The 21,263-nt window shown below is 36.5% G+C and overlaps 1 protein-coding gene across 1 annotated transcript in view; it reads left to right on the forward strand.

The window, feature by feature from the left end:
- RASGEF1A (RasGEF domain family member 1A) overlaps nt 1–21,263 on the forward strand; it is a 174,286-nt gene that overhangs the window by 89,017 nt on the left and 64,006 nt on the right. The gene's annotated exons all lie outside the window — the stretch shown is intronic.

A 21,263-nucleotide genomic window follows, 5' to 3' on the forward strand; every position in this document is an offset into this window, starting at 1 on the left:
TTTATCCCAATCACAACGAAGCTGGAGATTTTCTCATTCCTAAAACAGCTGAAATTATTACTGTGCCATTACAAGATTTACATGCCTGTTGAGATTGTGACACAATCAGTAGACATGCAATGGTAATGACGAACTTCTCCAATTCAACAACAATTCTTTAAAAAGAGTTGTCAAAATCAGACTGTTTTCCATAAAAAGAAGATACTCCATTAGCAAGAACTGTCTTGACTTTCTCTTGTTACCCTGGTTGAGGCAACAGAATTGTCTCCATTATACTTATTTGAACAAAGATAAATTATTTGCCTTAGGTAATGTCTTATGACAGTGCTTTCAACCAGCTAGCTACAGTAACACTTTTCTACTCTAAATTGTTTATGTATACTTGTTTTCATACCCTTTTATCCCCATGCTGAAGATCACAGAAAATGGGAAGACTGAAATCTCTTTCCCCATTTTGAGAAGTCCAAAACCAACTGTAGTCAACCAACAGACTCTCAGTGGCTTCAGCAGACAAGAATAAGACACAGCACATGTCTCCTCTCATCCTTCTTTCAGTATTTTAAGATTTTTTTTTAAAAAAAAGGTAGTGAAATGGAAATAAATAAACCTCTTAAGAACTGTCTAGATATAGCTTTTAGGCTTTCCCAGAAGTGTGACAGTAAATCAGGGAAAGGAGTTTATTCTCAAATATTAATAAATGAAATTTCCAAGAATGAAAAATAATGAATGCTTCCACTAATAAACACTTCTCAAACACTTTCACACTTGTGTTGATTCTATTATCCCTTTGCAGAAGAACAACAGTTATCTACTCTTATGCAAATTAAAACCAGAGTGAAGAACAAATAGCCCATTTCTATACAAATCATGACACATTCTTTAGTTACCAACAGTTAATATATTATCCTATCAGATAATATATGCACAATTGAAATCTAGGGGGAAAAAAGACCTGCCAGACGGTATTGAAAGCAGATTTCTCGCATATTGATTTTATGAAATGAATCACAATGTGCCAAAACCAAAAAACAAATTTTATTCTTCTGTACCAACCTAATTTTGGAAAATGTTCAAAGACTAATCATCTGATAATTGTGTAACTGCCCATTGTAAAACAAATGCAATTTTGCTATCCAACCCTGTATCTTGTTTCATTATCCTAACATTTATTATTGCCTATTTCTCAAGTAAGTTAATTTACTTTTTTTTTGCTTTTTCTTTTTTTAATATGCTTTATTAGCAGTCCATAATGCATAATAGGAAGGAGGCTTATTACTTCTGAAGAACAGTATTTCCATGGCAATACAAGTCATCTATAGCAACAATCTCTTATCATCTTTTCCTAACACCTACGACTGCTGGAGCTTTGCTTAAAATTATATAATAAAATACAGTACAAAGAACACAGTCTCACTAGAGGTTTTAGTGCTTCCCTTAAGTATCTTATATATTCTTGGTTTTATAATAGCCTTTAGGGTCATAACATTTCTTAAGCAATTAGAAGTTCTTTAATTAGAGGCACACATTTCCAGAGACAAACTCAACCAGACAAACTCTTAATGAAGTCACAAGGAGTGGATGACCATAGCTACAAGGCCAAATGTTTGCTCTTACTTGTTTTGCAAATAGTGTAATGCAAAATTTTTACTGTTTCAAAACCAGTTAAATTACTGTCTTTCTTTTTTTTTTATATCCACGGGGGGTGTGAAGCACAGGTACATAGTAGGACATGCAGTAGCACTATTTGTTGTACTTTTTACTTACCTTTATAAATGTCGTTACATCAGTATAGATAATGTCAATAAACTCACTGCAGACTCACTGATATCTCTCCAAAACATGCAACTGTCAAAGTCAATTTAAGCTATTGTATCTGATCATTCAAAGTTAACATTGAAATAACAATTCTGATCAAACTCTGTAGTACAGATGATACATATTTGAATCTTATTGGGAAAAAATGGAGATGAATAAGAAAGGAATATTTACACTCTGATTATTCTCTGATTTGGAGGAAAGGGGGGACTATGCTTATAATTTTTACCAATACAAACCCTTCAACCTTAATACCAGCATACCAGCCATTAGTTAGAAATGTATGCACTATTACCCTGTCCACAAGGCAAAACAGGCTGGTGACTTCCACAACCAATTGCAAGGAAAGGGTTGAAGTTCAATTATTGTGCTGTTGCTGTTAAACCCAGAGTTGATTTTCACTATACCAGAAAGACAGCATGATTGACATAAAAATGAAGATATTTTGACATAGCAAACTGATTATTTTATTTCTAACCCTCACTGATAATTATCCCACTTTCAATCTGATCAAGCTAAGAGGGAACACAAAAGCCGTAAACTCAAGCATATGGCACCGATCAAAGGAATTTAACTTTCTTTTCCAGGCTAAAATTATTTTCTTCAGCAAGATCAGAAAGCATCATTGATCTGCTGCTTTCCTCTTCATGTTTCACTTCAGCAGGATAACATCAACTCAACTGTATTGTCAGCAATGGACATTATTGACAAAGATGACTGACTTTAGGCCTGCTACTCATTTAATGACAATACTGTTAGTTTAGTAGAAAGAAGATGATTGCTTATGTGCAAGCAGCAGTTAAATCTGAGGAAAAGTCTGATTTTGTCTTAATCTTAATCTGGAAAGGCATTATACCATTCCCTGAAAGATGAGTAGTTAATGGATTAAGTGCTTCAAGAAAAGGTTGGCATCAACCAGAGTAGAATCTAAATTGCATAAAGTGAAATTAAAATTCTGATCCACTCTAAATAACAGCTCCTACAAGAGAAATGTCTAGTCCAAAGACAAAGTTCTATGATTTGGCATTGCAGTACTGCATTAAGTATTGACACTGATGTTGAAATGACTCTGGTGCTGAAATACCCCTGCTGCCTAATGCAGGAACACCATGCACCAGAGCCATTCTAAGTAGCACTGCACTGAAAACCGGCTCGGCCTTACTGCTAAATTGCCATTTCAAGCTTTGCGACGTCATTCAAGAACAGTCATGGCTCTAAGCGAAGTCTTGCTGAGAAAATATGGTAGCTGCTCAGTGAGTGAGGAAGGGGAGGAGTGGCTATACATCCAAGCTAAATCAGGCAGCAACAACCACTTTATGTGATGCCAGACTGTGCACATACTGATCAGTACTAATGGAGAGATTTCTCAGCTTCCTTGCATAAATATATACCTATATATCAAATACTCTGACTGCAACACCACACAGTAAGAGCTAGAAAGCTTCTCTTGTCCCTTGCTTCACTCAGGATTTTTAAGGGGCATAATACAGTACTATTTTTCTCTCCTTTCTTAAAAGAAGCTTCTTTCCAGTGGTGGTCTTCAACAGACCAACAGTAATAGCCAGTGAAGAAAGCCTCCAATCTCTTCCGCATCTACATACTCTCATATATTTGCTTGGTACCTCAGAAGACACAGAACTAAGAACAGAAATGCAACTTCATTGCAGCACATTGCAGCTCCAAAATAAGAATCAACTATTACTTCTCCCCCAAAGAAACTGCCTCTTCAGAACATCACACAGGCAACTGAGTCCCCTTACTCCTACCTACACATGACTGCATGTGAAATATTTTCTTGTTAGCAGTTAATAAAGAACCCCCAATCCAGATATCAGAAACTTAAGGAAATAGTAAGACTAAGCTTACAATCTCACATTCAATTTACACTGCTTTAGTGTGACAGCTACAGCATCCCAATCTTCAAGCTGTTCAGATGAGCTGTTTCCATAGCAGATTTTATATAGTGATTGACTTAATGTTAAAAGTCTCTATGTTAAATTGCTGGAAGAGTAACACTGCATCAGTAAGCACTGTTATCATGCTTTTTTTGGTTTTTTGGTGGGCAATGTCAAACAACATAAACCATTAAACAAACTGCAGCATTATGGAGGATATAGATATTGCATAAACTGGTGGTGCATGCCAAAAACTCTCCTCCCCTGAAAAACGTGAGGAATTTGCATTGATAGCTTCAAGAGTTTACATATGGTTCAGTGACATTTTTCATTCCATAGTGATCAGAAATTGTTGGGGGAAGAGAGAAGGGAGAAGACAGATGACTAAATGCAAAGACTGAAATAATACATATTAAAGAGGGACTTTCTTGAACAATTATGCATGCAAACACAGACCTAAATCACAAAAACATAAAATATATACACATACTTTGAGTCTTCTACTATAATTTTTGTGTACTGTGGGTCATGGTTCCCGGATTACTTATTCTTTCTCATTTAATTAGAGTGGGAAATCTGGAACAACAAAGTGCTACTGAGCAAAAATGGAACATATATCTTCCTATGTTATGTGTGAAGAAGAGATGGAATACAAAAGCATAATGAAAAGAGTGTGCTAAGGAGAAGATTATTAAGGCTGCAAAATGATTGTAGTAATCATTGCATGTACAAGTAAAGCATTCCAAAATTAGGGAAGGCCATGATTAGAGAAGTCTGTATAATCTTGACTTCACCCTCTGGATGTTGTGATCCAGTCTTCAAGTAACATAACTGTACTTTGCTTGCTATGTGTACACAATAGGCAGCGCTCAGTGAACCAGACGTCAGTTAACGATTTGGTTTAGTCTCTCTGTTCAGTGTAAACTACCACATAGTGACATAAGACATAATGGCAAATTGCATACTAATCAAAAACTGCTTTAAGACAGGAACCTTTCCAACGGAGCTTTCCCTCAGTGGCCATCACTTTAGTATCCAAGTGTTTCACCAAGAGTCTTTACTACACCCTGCTATGGGAGAAGGTACTATTATCTCCTCTTTGCAGCTCTGAAGTTTCTTACTTGGCATCAAACTTTGGATTGCAAGTTTGAGATCCAATGTAGAAAATCTCTTAAGCCTGTTTCTGTTACACAAGTAGCATCCAACTAAAATGCCTTCTAAATAAAAAACATGTTTTAATTGATGCTGTCCTGTTCTAAAAACAAGCAGTTTCATCCCTAACTTTTTACAGAGCCTTTGTAGAATTAGAGACACTGAAATCAATCGGAACGTGCATGACCCAATAAATCCTAGGATTCTCTCTTAAAATCGTGTGTCAGTCATTTTCTTTAAAGCTGCTCCTCTTCTTTCTGGGTTGGAATTTAAAAGACCTTATTGGTCTTGGTGGAAAAATCAACAGAATATCTTTGAATTTCCCCATAGGTTTTGAGCAGCTTTTATTCTCTCCTCTTCCATTCTGAAAGGTTTTGTTATATTTGCATATTTTCCACATTGCTTTTAATGCAGCAAGAGTCAAGGGAAGAAAGAAAACATCAGCCCATTATATAAGCTTCCGAAGGCACTAGTTTGAATTCCTTCTTTTGCCAAATATTTCAATCAAATGGGTTTGGCATTTCTTTAAAATAGAAATAACTGCTCCCTGTGACACCAAATCAAAACTGACAAGTCAATCCCAGATTAAAGAAACTGAAGGAGAATGGCACAAGACTTCTTTAAAGAAAAATACTCCAGCCCTTTTAGAGACCTACACTATGCGGCCCCAGACATCCAGGGTATTGTTGAGAGACTAAGAGGAATGTAACAGCTAACTCAGAAGTGTACAGGGATTCTTACTCAGCACATTTTCAGTGTTTCGTTTCAGAAACCATTGAATGATTTCATAAAAAGAAAAAGGAAAAGAAAAAACTTTCCAAACAGAAAAAAAGGTAAAATCCCTTTGAGAAACACAAACACCCCTCTTCTGACATCTATCCCTGCTTTTCAGTGACAAAATGCAATGTGCCTTAACTTTTCTAACTCAAAAGAACTGTAAAAATAGCTTGCTTATGTTTTCATTCATTGTTAAAGGAAAGTCATATTGTTCAAATGAATAATACAGAAAAAAATTTATTATTCTGAAATATTTTGTTTTAACCAAGTATGGATTTCTCAGGGAGAAAATGTTTGGGCAGAACACCTGTACAAGCTTAGTCTGATGCTTTATAAAAGTGATGTAGGAATTCCACCTATTTAACCAAGTGACTAGTTGAAACAATTATGTTTTGGTACTGGGTTGTAACCAGGCCATTCAGCTGACATGGCTACTTAATTTATGTAAGCATTGGCTTCTCTTTGTTTAGTACACATTATAATAGTTTAGGCTAGACGTATGTGTCTTAGTGTTCCTGAACCTGGGACAGAAACATAAGTAGGCTGTTTTCCTACCAGGTTTTCCCTGATCTTGGAGGACTTCACAAATTCAGGCTTTTCTCTCAGGGATGATTTGACACATTAAGATGTGTATTTCTCCGGTATGCGCTGACTATAGAGAGAATAAAAACAGAATAGCCAGGGCAGCAAAAGTATCTGTAACATGAGCCAAAAAAGCATTTAAAAGAAAGTTAAGACAGAAGCTGAGTCCCTCAGACTAGAAAAATTATTTGGAGGTCTCAGTCCAGTCCTAGAGTGCTGCTAGTTGTCTTTAAGGCAGCACAACTTATGTAATTCTTCCCTTTGTTTATTGTAATCACAGAACTTCTTTGAAAATATTTAGATATTGGAAACTCAGAGAAGATATGTTTACACAGACAAAATTGTGAAAGGATACGGATTTCTCTAGTGTACAATGATCCAAGAGGTTTTATCCCTTGAGCAGGAAATACTAGTACTCTAAATCAAGATAAATTATGTTTTACTAATGTAGACAGACACTAAGGAATATATTTCTCAAACAAACAGTATTACACAAAGTCATTTGCTGATATATGATGCCATATAACATTTGGGCAACTGGGTATTTCAAGAGAAAGCAAGCAACAAGATTAAATATATTAGGACCAATTTTCATAGCAAGTTAAGCAGCAAAATTAGTCAAGTGGTTGCTAATGGAATATACTCACATTAGCAATAGCTTATAAACCTCCAAGCAAGAATTTTAAAAACTTATTAGCCCTTTTTTTCTGCAATTCCAGTGAAGCAGAAGTTGTGTATGTTAGAAAATAAGAAACGAATGTTAAAAAAAGGACACTAGCCTTGGTAATTCCTAAGACAATTTCCTATAGAAAGCAAAAGGCCAGGCATACTTGGGCAGAAACTGACATACATATAAGGTACTTTGTTAAACAAATGTGACTGAGCTTGAATGGATCATCTTGTAAATAATAACAGAACTCTGTTTCAAGGTCAACATAATCTTTGCCTCCTCCTGCTAATCTTATGATAAAGATGACATTTTTGATAATCTATGGAACTCCTAACCTTTCAGATTGAGTTGATACAACCATTAATTTACTTTACAGCATTAAGACTTAGTCACTTCTACACTTGACCTACAAACAAGCGCTTTGCATGTGAAAAATGTCATTCCTCAGCCACAACTGGTGCTTCAAAGCAACTCATCTGACCTCATTCACATATACCCTTGACTTGAACAGCAAGGAAAAGGGTTTCATTTATTTTACAACACAGTTTAAAACTAACCACCTTCAGCATTAGTATTTATAAGTAGTTTCTCTTGGAAGACTAGCATGTACCATTAGATGCTTCTTTAATGTCTGAGTTTTCCAAATGGTAACTTGGAATGTGGAGAGCACAACTTAAATCCTTTGGATTAAAGGACAGAATAACAGTTTTTGAAATGTGAAGGAGGAGAACTTGTCAGCCTACACTGCAGCACTGCTGAAAACTACCAGAGTGCTGACATGAATCATAGTTGAGTCAATTATGTAACACTGCAGAAAAAAATAAAAGCAGTCTTGGATGGTAATGACAGGAACATTATATGCTATATGCAAGATAGGAGAGGTAATCATGCCTGCCTTATCAACATGTTCAAATGGGATACTGGGCTCAAACTGGAGTTCTTCACAGTGCAAAGGATGTAGACAATACACAGTGCAGAGGAGAGAGAAGCAGAAATTAAAATACATTTTGGGAAATGCAACTGGACTGTTTCATTTAAAGACCAAACTTCATTTTCCAATAAGTAAAAAATTGCCATAAAATATGAATTGTTCTCAATGGCCACATGTACATTGGGCGTGAGGAAGGGGAGGAAAAAGGAGGCCACAAAGAAAAGATCTCTATTTGCAGCAAGCGTTAAGGTTATATATTGTGAAAATGTTGATCTGTTCTTACTGAATCACTTGAACAGGGCAGGTATTGGTGCAGTCCTGGTCTGACAAAAGAGTGCAAGTTTTGCAGAATGCAGAAATGAACTCACCATTGGACATTACAAAGGGGAAAGAGGAGTAAGGAATGGTAAGAGTCTCCTTATAGAAAATACCCCCAAGTTACATGAAAATTTTAAACAAATTTCTTAGTACAATTCCTTCTTAATATTTGCAAATAGTTCAGAAAAAATATCCACTAGGAAATTTAAAGGTAAATCTGATCTTCCTTGGTGTAGGGTGCTAAACTAGGTAATCTCTTGAGGAGAAAGAACCCTTCCTATCTATTATTCTATTATTAGATGCAGGAAAAAATAAATTTTTTTTGAAAGTAAATTATAGGATCTAAACCACAGCTTCAACTGAGATTATTAGGAAGACAGCAATGAGGCTCAAGTCCTAATGAAACTTGCTGTAACATGAAGAACTTAATGTGGTTTTAGATTACATTATTTTTCAGAAGAAAACAAGTATTTCAGAGATTAGACAGTCAAGCAGCAACTATGGTTAACATATCTGTCTTTTTGTATGGCTTAAATTTTACTCCTTAGCTTGAACAAAACCAATCATCTAAAGCTTTTAAACCAAAAGAGAGCTAGTTTATTAGCTTAATCTGGGTTTGCAGGAAAATATAGAGTTCTTCCAAATTCCCAATAATTTCTGAGTACAGAAATATCAGGAGATCCCAAATAGGTTGCATTTAAGTTGTTTCCCAGCAGGTGTGTTCCCTAAGGACTGCCTCATGCTGTGCAGCATTTCAGAGCCATAACAATCAAATCCCATTATAATTATTACAGTAGTGCATAGCCACGACCTTGTTGCCTCAACAGAGTAAGTGATGGCCAGTATTTCAGTGACCTTTGATGGCTTTCTGTCTAACATCTTTACAGATTTGGGCCACTGGAGAAGCAAAGCACTTGCTCCTGGCTACTAATCCATATTGTTTGCTTCAGCTTCTAAATTAACTAGTTGCACCTTCACTACTTTAAAATGTCTCTACAGTGTGAATCTGGATATGATGCATTCTCTCATTTCCTGTGTAGGACCCCTAGATGGAATGGGTAAATTAGCTATTGCTGTCTCTTATATCTTCCTGAAATGGCTCTTTTTTTCCATTCCAATGAATGAATGGATGGCAATTTTTTTTTTTTTTTTTTTTTTTTTTCAGAAAAACACTTTGGCAATGATTTGATTAAGCTCTGAGAGGAATAAGTATGCCAGGAATAATGCTACTGTTTGGTCTACCTGAGAGTACCCAATATGAGCAGTCTTGTACAACTTTCAGCAACTCACTACCAATGTGCTGCCTCCTGTGGGTGTTTGAAACAGTTTTCTAATACACTGTGACACTAAAAATTGTAACAACTGCACATACCATTGGCAGTTCTCTCCCTTGTATCTTTTATCACAGGAAGTATCAAGCACTGTGTGTTACTGTAGTTACTTTACTCTGTGGCAGCTATTCTTAAATAGATCACTGCAGAAATTTCTGTGAGCATCTGTTTTCATGCAGCTTTTACATATTTACTTGAACAAACAGTATTAGGTTTAACACATATTTTACACCTTTCCATTTTGGTTTTCTTTTCAAAAGAAAAAAATGTATAAAACAACAGAACCCTGAAATACAGACACAGTCAGTAATTTTATGTAGATATTTAGCTGATGTTTATGCTTTTGAGATTTATGACTTCTGCATTATCTACCATTCCCAATTACTGCTGTGTGTGCAACTCGCAGGGTCTGTGCTATGCTTTATCACTGCCATATGGTTCTGCGTTCAATGAATTAATCTGTAAGGTTTCCAATCAAAACATTGGTGTTGGGAGTAACATGGAAGATTCAGTTATAGATTTTTAAGCATCTCCCACATCGCACTAATTCACAAAACCTTTATTTACCACAGAGTGCCCCGCATGTAGAAGTGAAATGCTTGGTGGGGAAAAAGCATTTACTAGTCCACAGCAAAATACATGTCATTAGAGATGCATTTATAATGGAATTTCACTTAATGGAGATGGAGGCCTACAGACTCTGTGTTAATGCTTTACAGCAATAAGGTTGTAGCAAGCTTTTAGCACAATATAATGATTCACCCAGCTAAAATTATACACTGAGCAGCGCTTGGTTGAACCAGCACATTATGTTTTCGGTACATATTCACACAACTTGGCAAAACACAGCTCCTTCAAATGCAAACATCATTTATAATAATTGGCAGTATCTTATGATTGTGCTGGCAGTAGAAGTTCTGGAAGAACAAAGGGTTAAACTATCCACACACCATCATTGTGCAACAAGTTTTATGGCTCCCTTCACAGAGCTTAATATTAAAACCACAGATACTGTTTATGGGAAATTAATAATGAATAAAAACTAAGTATAATGTTGTTTTCAGTAAGAGACCATTTACAGACTAGGTTCTTATCAGCTCTGTACAAAATTCTTTTAAGATGACCTTGTGGATGCCTTTGTGGAGCAACACACACCAAAAATTATCATAAGGACTTTTGTCAGAGTTTACTTTGCATTAGCTAGAAATTTTCATAAAACGCAGTACATAAAATTATCAGAAGTGGTTCTATGACATCACTTAATAGAAGTATGACATATAAGATGTTCTTGCACTTTTCTTTCTTTTGCATCTATGGGCTTTTCCAGAGCTGATAAGAAAAACTCTTCGTTATATTTCAAGGTGAATTTCAATATGTAGGGGAAATGACAAACTGATGGATACTCTGAATAAGGCAGCCTGTTTATCCAAATAATAGACATGGCACAGGCATCCTCAGGACAAGTTTTCCTTACACATGCTGCCCTCCTGTTGATTTGAAAATTTGAAAGGGTATCCTAGTCTATGCAGAATTAATCCTTGTCCTTTCTGCTAAGGCTATGAGCAAAGGTCTTCTCCTTCTGTTCTTTATGATAGGGATACCTTTCCACCCACAGGTGACTGGATCCATTACTCGTCAACCCAGTCTTCTCAGATAGAAAAGGCAGGTAGAAATGCATCTCAAGTAACAAATAGGCTTTACAACACAGGATGTAAAACCACCCCACTGCAAAACAATATATTTTCTTTTGGTTTTGTGCAAAATAGCAGCCAAACAATTTTTGTATTTGAAAATAGGTGTATAAATTTGAATCAATCTATATTTCTTAGTTTCTTCTTCTAATATGCTAAGCAATAGTGTCTAATTCATCAGGCTGACGTGAAGGAAAAATATGCTTCATACCGCAGCCAATTCTAGTAGGCATCCAAAAATCAAATATCAAGAACAGCAAAGTCAGATATTTTACTTTCATACGTTTCCAAGTAAAATATCCTTGCAGTGGCAGTTAACAAGTGAGAAAGGGAACTATAAAAGCAAATCAATAATCTGTTAGGTTTATTACACATATCTGTGAATTCCATGGGTGTAACTGGGTGTAGCTAGAGAAAATTGTTGAGGATTAAAAACTGAATGGAACATTAGGAAATAATTGGAAATATCAATATTCATTATCTGCATTTCCATACTACAGTTTTACTGCACCAAAAGTTACATCTAGATGAACACGTACAGGGACAGTACTGAATGTTTAGGAAAGTTTGAGATTTGGGATACATCATTAAATCCCAAAACTATTTTATCACAAGCAGTGACAGATGATGAACAAAAAAAGAAACTCTGAGGAAGGACACTTGGAGATGATTGGTTATCAGACACATACTGAACTGGTAAATTTTAAGGAATACCAAATTTTTTAGCAAGCCTTGCAATATGAAGTTTGTCAAAATGCATTTTTATGTGAGATCCTCAGTTGCTAGCATATTCATTAATAAAACTTTTTTATATTTCTTTGCTAGTTGAAGACAAAAAAAAAAATCTCATCTAGAAACAAAATAAATCCAGGACAGATTGTTTCTAGTCCTTTGGAAATTTGTAAATGGGAACAACAGAAAGAACGCCACAGCAGATCTCTTACAGCTTACAGACAGACTTCTGCTTACAATTCTTTTACAGCTTTCCAGTAAATCTTTAATTGAGCCTCCTGGGCCAAAACATGTAGAGGTCTATGAATTTAAGTGACAAGGAATAAAGGTGTTAGTTCATTTTGGAAACCAAATTCCAGAGAGGTAAATACCTGGGGCAGCCACTGAGGCTGCAGTCCCACAGCAGACCAAGCCTGCCTGATTGCTGGCCCCTCCAGTCCTGCCTCTGCACCCACTTGCTCCTGGCCATATATTTTGCGCCTTCCTTTCTCATTGATTCCCACCACAGATTGTGTTTTTCACCAAGCCATTTCAACACACACAGTCAGTAGGAAGCTCGTCAAACTACCTGTCCTGGTTTTGGTTGGTACAGTTAATTTTCTTCCTAGTAGCTGGTTGTCCTGGTTCAGCTAGGATAGGGTTAAATTTCCCCAGCAGTGGGGAGGGACCTCTAGCCAGGTTATTCAATACCATGCTGACGTCACGTCTGGGGCGCTGGTACAGTGCTGTATTTTGGATTCAGTGTGAGAATAATGTTGATAACAGGCTGCTGATGTTTTAGTTGTTGCTAAGTACTGCTTATCCTAAATTAAGGATTTTTCAGTTTCCCATGCTCTGCCAGCAAGCAGGTGACAAGAAGCTGGGAGTAAGCGTAGCCGGAACAGCTGACCTGAACTAGCCAAAGGGATATTCCATACCATAGACTATCATGCTCAGTATATACACTGGAGGGAGTTGGCCAGGAGGAGGGGATCACTGCTTGGGCATTGGTCAGTGGGTGGTGAGCAACTGCATTGTGCATCACTTGTCTTTTCTTGGGATTTATTTTTCTCTTTTTTTTTTTATGTTTCTTTTCATTACAATTATTATATTTTATTATTGCTGTTGTCGCTATTATATTTTATAATTTTTTATATATTTTTAGTTTAGTTTAGTTATTAAACTGGTCTTATCTCAACCCACCAGTTTTATTTGATTCTCCTCCCCATCACCCTGGAAGGGGGGAGATGTGAAAGAGCAGCTGCATGGTGCTTAATTGCTGGATGGGCAACATTTAGTGGACAATGAATGCTGCATAGGTGGCAATAAGGACTGGAATTGCTTCTGGGGATTTCCTCTCCCCTGCGCACCCTGTAGAACAGGGACCAGAGGAAAGAGGCTGAAATTAGAGTGACTTCCGAAAGTAAGTACAACTGGAGGCTTTTCAGGTGTGAAGGCAACGTAGGAGTGAAGGTTTCTCCTTTGGCATTACCCAGAATATGAACTGTACAAACAAAACACTCTACTTTTACCAATTTTATTTCCCGAGTCAACCAACCAAGAGCAACTCAATGCATATTCAGCAGTATCTACCATTCGTCATACATTACAAAATATCAAAATAAGATTTGTATCAATACATTTTAAAGAACAAAAATGCTCTCGCATCAAAAAGAGAAAGCACTTTTCCTTGATATATTGTGAGAGAAAAGCATGCATTTTTTAGCTTTACTACTGAAATACACAGACTAATAAAGCAAACTGAGTTTGTAAGCTATGTGCTAAATGCACAGAGTATCAGTTTTGCTTTGGAAGATTCGAGAAAGAACAACTCTTGAGGACAAACAACCACCGTTCTAGAAACAAACCCCACACTTCTGGAAGAAGAGTTTACTAAGTCAGATAGGAATAATTAAAAAAAAAAAAAAAAAAAAAAAAAGAACATTCCTTTAATGCAAATATGATTAGCCCTGTTCTTGACTGCTTCAGCTCAAATTCTGGATGCAGATTTTTTTCTCTATACCATTTGGAGAATTCATTGATCCTTTGTATTGCTATGTGTAGCAGAAAAAGAGATTTCATATATTCAACTTCATATCTACATGACAGAAATCTTACAATCAGAGACTGCTAACAGCACCACAATATGATAGTCCTCAGAAGGCAAATAAGATTAGCTTCAAAGGCACTTCTTATCTTTCCCTGCTCTGTAACTTTTTATACTCCCTAGCCTGCAACATCACTGCACTCTTTTCCACAGATCGGCTGTGACTGAAAGATAGGTCTGTAGCCTGTCCTCCCTTACAATAATCAAAGGCCTACTGGGAAAAAACAAGTCAACAAAAAGCTGATGTTTATTTGAAGTGCTCAAACTGTGTACAGTCCTATAGGATTAATTTATTGCTTCTGTACAGTGTATTGCATCTGTACAGTTGTTATTATGTTCATCTCAAGTTATATTTCTGAGTGACTATGGGAATGTGAACTACTTTCCGATAGCTATTGCATCTCACTCTTTTCTCCGCCTATATTGTGATCACCATGAGCATTTCACACGTAAAACTACTCAAGTACAATTAATTAATCCAAATGAGATTATGGCAAGCACTATGAAGTTTTTTAAATAATGCAATTTTATATATACATACACATACATACACACCCCACCCCAGTAGCCATACAGTTTTAACAGAACCATCTAGACTCTAATACCAACACATCACACACAATAATGCATCGCTCCTGGTCAACCTCTGGTTAAATAGTAAAGCTGGAATCAAGACAACACTAGCTGATGGTATGCGGATAGAGACACTACTTTACAGTTTGTAGCAGTGTTATTTTCAGTTATTATTCTACCACAAGTATATACATTAAGGAAGTACAATGAACTGAAATATTACACATTTTGCTTAACACACTGAACATAGTACTTTAACAACAGTGCTTCCCATTCAAAGTCCTTTCTAAATCTCAGATCCCATATCCCTAAGGTGTCACAGCACTCCTACTATCAGTTAAGATAAACTTAGAATTTTCATATTGTTTTGGATAAACCCAATATCCCAGTTCAGATCAGTACATGCCTAAACTCAGTGGATGCCAGTGCTATAGAGGAGTTTGTGAATTGAGACCTAAGAGAGAGTAATGTATTCATGTCACCTCCTGTTTTCTAAAGTACAAACTATTTCAGCAATTACTTCTTTCCTTTTTATTTCTTTAGCAAGTCATGAACAATGCAAAAACAACAAAATTGCTGATAGTGATCAGGAAAAATACTATTATGCATATGTCAAAAAACCCAAAACCAAACAAAACCAAACAACCCAAAACTGTCTTGGTGGGCCATATCAAACTGTTAATCTAAAAAGAAATTAAAGATCTGTTTATGAGCTAATCACTTTTACCTTTAAAGATCATCATTACTACAGCACAGAAAGGTTTACAGCTGATTCAGCAAACTGAAAACTCATAACTGTCAAATAAAGTTTTCTGAAGCAAAATATAAAGGCAATTTCCAGCAATAATAAGATTTAAATAAGTGGGAGCAAAAGAGATGGCAAGCCTCTCCAAATAAAGAATGCTTCTTTTCTAAACTGACAAAAAGAGAGAAGAGACATTTAACTATGTAATTATAAAAACTTTATAACACAAAGAAATAAATCTAGGTCTGAACATATGGAAAGGTATACTCAGAATTGATTGTGTGAATTAAAGAAATGCTCCAAAAGGTCAGAGAATATGAATTTACACTCTAAAAGACAAAAGTTTATTTTTAACACCAAGCACGATTCCTTCCTTTACACACAATATTTTAAGTAGTAGCTCTGCAAGTTCTGCAAGCTTCTACAGGCTACCCTACCTTGAACATTTTGTGAAGGACCTTCTCAGAAATGTGTTGGGGAATAACCCATAGTGGTATTTTTGGTTCCCAGCATGCTCATCGTTATTTTCAGAGCAGCGTGATTAACAATCTGTATTTTTCTGTTAATACTGAAAAATAAATTAGTAGCCTAGTAAGCTTCCTTAATTGTGACCCTCTGCTCTCCAGAAATTGGAATTATGGTGTTAAATCTCTACACACAAGTTATCACACATATTATTAATGGTTCTGGTCGTTATCATTGCATAGGAAAACGCTCATCAACAGAATGGAGATTGTCCATGATTAAATCACACCAGCAGACCCATTTATAGCAGGCTGATGACATTCAGGTGATCTTTAGCCAGCAACAATCCTGCTAAATTTGTGACTTTTAACAGGATCTGTTCATGAGAGATCTGATCAATTTTCCCTTGATGTCAACAGAAATCTCCCTACCAACTTCAAAAAGAGGTCAAATCCAGGAAAGCCAAATCCAAACCCAAGAGACAAAAGCTCAGAACAACTCCCTAATATTTCTGAATGAGATGCTTCATTGTTGTGCTTTGTTATATTCAGCTCCAGCCACAAAAGACCTTGTCTTCTTGGCTGACAGACTCCTTAAAAATACAAGTTCTAAATGATAAATTGTACTTGTCTTTATTCAGGACAAACTTTTTCACAGCAGGATTGTAAGGTGCTAGGAAGAACACTGATAGCAACTGTCTACAAATTCAATTCTGAAATAGAGTTGACATTAAATGACACAGATGAATTCTTTCTACAAATGTAATCTAAGCAGTTTGCATCCAAAGAATACCTTATCTTAATGTTTTTATTAGAACTAATGCAGTCAGAGGGTCATTTACCATAATCTGTAGTCCTAAAATAAACAAACAATGGCAATTTTCAGGGTTAAAGAGCGCAGGTGAGAGTTACAGGAGGCAACAAGATGTTCATGAAACAGGACACCATGAATGGGTACAAAAAGAAGACTCAAAGGGTTTTGCTCTTTCAAATGCCATCAATTGAATTTATTATAATGTTCAGAAGAAATGTAGCAGATTTCCTGGAAGCACATTCCTGCAACTGCTTGCAAGCATGCTTACTAGTAAACCTGGGAATAAACTCTTCAACTTGAATGAAACAACAAATTTTAAATGGCTACATGCATTCTTTATAAATAAGGACTTGAAGAAGGATATGGAATACAGCAAAGTAGGCTTTGCACAGATTATGCAAATATGGAAAAGGAAACCTCTTCTGACATTTCAGTTACACCCATTTTGCTCTATTTTTTGTGTATCTTTAGGTCTGAGAAATGCAAATAGATCAGCAACACTTTTTATTGTTAATCATTTTTGTCAAATATACTTGGACATATTTGAGCAGCAGCTGTTAAGGTGGATCACAGACGTGCTTCTTTCAGGAGCTGTTGAACAGGCTGAAGTGTATATTATTTGGAACAGGGCAGCTTAGCATGGCAGTTAATGTGTTGGTACAAAACCAGCAAAAGTTGTCCTGAAAACTAAATGTACTGTACCAAGGAGTAGCCGTTGTTGAAGTTTGTGTGCAAAAATCACACCAAATTTAGCTTAATATTATTGTGCATGATGTAAAGCTGAAAAATCAGTTAGCTGTAAATATTTGATGTTTGTTCAAGCTAATTAATCCTCTAATAGCTGCAGTATTTAGATGAGAAGCTCATGAGAATAGATATGTAATTAGTTTTCCAATATTCTATTTGTGCCAGTTCCATAACGTTCTATTTTGTAACCAGCAAAGAGCACAGAAGGGGAGATGCTAGATTACTGGAGAAACATAAATGCAGCATTTTAAATGATGGAAGCAGGAGGGACTCATTGTATTACATACAAGGACACTAACTGTAGTGTTCAGGACGACCCAGGAAGAAAAACAATCCATTTGTAAGCTCCCTAGAGCACAATAAAGTAATGAGAAATAGCCAATATGAACTTGTCAAGAACAGATGATGTCAAACCAGTTTAACTTCCTTCTGTGACAGGATAACTGGCCTAGCAACTAGGATACACCAGTAGGAGCGACATAACAATGCTCAAACTATCTGGTCTGCCACAGAGGGCATTCTTAAATGGAGACTAAGAAAGTTGCCTCCACAGGGAATCAGCATAAGCAGGATCCACAATCAGCTGGAAAATTATAATGGAGCCACAGTTACCAGTGGCTTGCTGTGTTAGCAAGCTGTCTCCACAGGGATTATATGGGGTCTACACTGTATTCTGCCCAGTCTATTCAGTATTTTTTTAACATCATCAACAATGATATAAATTACACATGAGAAATTTAGGCATGTTATCAAAGTGGGAGGAGATGTACTTGGGAAAACAGCATTTAAATTCAAAGTGTTCCTGGCAAACTAGAATTTAAAAATAACAGGACAAAGTTCAAATTAGACACATGCTCGATGAGCTGAGAGAACTGATAGCAAATGCACTCACACAGAGGAACTCAGTAAGCAGGAGGTGTAGCAGATCACAATATGAGCCAGTAATATAACTCAGTGTGATTGCTAAAAAATAATTTTAAGAGATGAGAGGAATGTTATATGCAAGCAGTGGTGGTAACTATTCCGGTCTTTTCAATGCTGATGTGTCTCCAGCTGTAATGCAGCGCTCAAATTTGAGCTCCAAACTATAAAAATCCAGGAAGCATCCACAGAAAAGCAAGAAAAATGAAAAATGCTGGAAAATATCCTATGAGGAAAGACTGCAATTGTTTTGTTTACAACACACATAACAAATCTTTCATTAAAACCTCTAAAGAGCCATTTCAAAGTCATGTGCCAAGAATACTGTGTACCTTATCTTGGGTGGATTTTAAATGATGTCTCAGGTCACTTCCAGGCCTCATTTCTATGATGCTTTTCCTGAAATATTTCCAAGACAAAACAAACCCCAACACTGAAAGTCTCCATTGTATAAAATAGATGTAAAAGCAGAAAGGTTTAGACAACAGACTTATAAATGATAATAGCTTAATGAGATAATCCATATAATTCAGAAGTAAAAACTGAAAAACCTATTTAATCCATACCTATCCTAAAATTAAATTGTATAACATTCTTCTCAAGAAAAGCACACACCATGAAAAGATAATACAGTCCAGAAAAAAAAAAATATTCAAAGAACTTCACTTTTAGTGTAGAATCATTCCTAGTGACCCTACATGCTACAGTAATCAGTGAAATAAAAAAAAATGAGGAAAAAATTCTACTCTTCATTCAGATTAAACATTTGCTAATTGGGAAAAGCTCCTTTTTCAGCTGCAGAAAAAATAAAAAAAAAATAATAAATCCTGTCTTCCAAATCATCTAAGATGTATTTAGTATCACGTAATGATGACAAGGAAGGATTTAAGAAGATTCAGAAAAAATATTTTAAAATATTTTGGCACTCTGATACTGACCTCAGTGGATGAAATTGCACCAGGCTTGTTAAAGGCCTCCACAGTAGAACATATGCCTACATTAACTATCTATAAGAAATTGCAATTCACTTTCATAGGTCTATGGTTAATTATGAACAAGCTTTACAAAACTTTTTTTTTAAATGAAATCTCTTTCCAGTTCAGTGAAAGCTAAGAGGTGCTTGAAATTACTTCTCTTGTACAAACGATACATTATCTCTACTGGAAATCTGCATGAAAAAGAGTTCTCCCACATGTACCTACAAAGGAGTGATGAAAGGTCAAACAAAGAGAGACAGTATTGCTATGGGTTTCTTTGTGGGTTTTGTACCAATAAATGAGCTGAGTGGGTCACAGGACTAGATGTCCTGGGAGCTGGATTGGCTTTGCTGTTAACTCAGAATGGCATCAGACAAAAATAACTAAACAGAGAACTCATTGCCTTATTTAAAAAATAAAGTCACTGGTACTGCTTATGTTTTTGGAATGCTTCTCAGTCTATGAAGGAAGAGTACTAAATTATTGTTATCCTGAAAAGCAAAGAGCACTCTGAGTCTTTGTGCCCTATTTTAAGTAATTCGTTGAACATCTTGTAGCCAGCAAACCTTGCTGCTCAAAAATAATCTAAGTCCTTCTCCCCACAGTAAAGATTAATTGGTTATTTGTAGCATGCTTTAGAGTCCTTAGACCAAAGATGTCTCACAAATACTTAACACTGATTTCAGAAACAAAAGGGTTTACACAAAGCCTTTGTTTTGACACTAAGAAAAAAGGTGAATGCATGAAAATAGAATGATTGGTCAAGTCCCTGAGGATACGACAGAGGGGTGGGATAAAAGCAGCCTATATCTGTGCAAGCAGGGCAGAACCAGCAAAGTGTCTCTTAGCCGGTTGGCTATATGGCAGCTGCCACCTGGAATCTGCTAAGCAAACAAGTTAGAACAACATGATGCTTGGCCTACATGATCTGTCACTCTGTGGGCGCACCTGTAGGTCAAAATCCTTCTAGGGTTCTCAGATCGCACTTTCCATGAACTGCCAAGCCCAACTGCTGGCAGCAAATTGCTCTGTGCTCATCCATGGAAACATATCCCCAGTGCCTGAACAAGAATCAAGCTGCAGGTTTGTGGAAGGCAGGAGTATCAGACATGGCTCCGAAGTCATCTATTGACATACATCGCCTTGTGTGGCACTGAGCCTCATTTTCAACTGATGTAATGATTTTAATGGAATTAACAATTAATTCAGCTGAGAATCTCACACACTGTCACCTTCTTGGGCCTGAAAGTTAAATTAAAATGTAATTTCTAATGGTGACTTTGAAGTTTACTCTTATTAAATCTGTCATTTAGATATGCCTTAGGCCCTGACACTTTCCAGGGACTACAGCAGTGGCCAGAACTACATTATATGCACCTGGTACATCAGCTCATGCATTAAAAAATCATAAGATGATGCCTTTTTGGTGGTCAGCTCACTGCGGCCACCAAAATTAGCGGATCGTGTTAAATTTCCACTAAATACCAAGCACAAACCAACACATGGACTTATGAAAATAAATGCCTAACATAATCAGGTGGGAGAGAAATAGCATTTCTCACCTTTATTCTTGATCAGTTCAGCTTGTATTTGCTCTTGTTACACTTGCACATGCCTTTCTCCTGAAGCATAGATGGACATATGACAAAGAGTAGATATTATGCTCTGCTAAACAAGCTCATAGACAGCTACCAGGATGCCTGTTCACCTCTGAACTTCACCGTGTTACTGCCAGATTGAGGCTGATTCTCCTGAGCAAAGGATAAAACCAAAGGATGAAAGGGCAGGAGGGGTGTATCTGCATGGAGGTGGCCCGCAGTGATGCAGTGGGCACACCAGCACCTGGCTTTGCCCTCGGGAGCCTTTTACTTGTGTTGCTGCTGTTGGGAAAACCACTCCTGGGTACCCAAGTGCTCACCATGCCTGACTTGCACCTCCCACATCATCAGTGGCAGGGAAAACATGTCCAAAAAGAAAAGATAAAAGAAAAAGAATAAAAGCAAAACAAAACAAAAAAAAACCCCAACCCAAACCAAAACAAA

This window comes from Strix aluco, chromosome 7 (assembly GCF_031877795.1).
Source record: "Strix aluco isolate bStrAlu1 chromosome 7, bStrAlu1.hap1, whole genome shotgun sequence".
In the NCBI taxonomy this organism is placed as follows: Eukaryota; Metazoa; Chordata; class Aves; order Strigiformes; family Strigidae; genus Strix; species Strix aluco.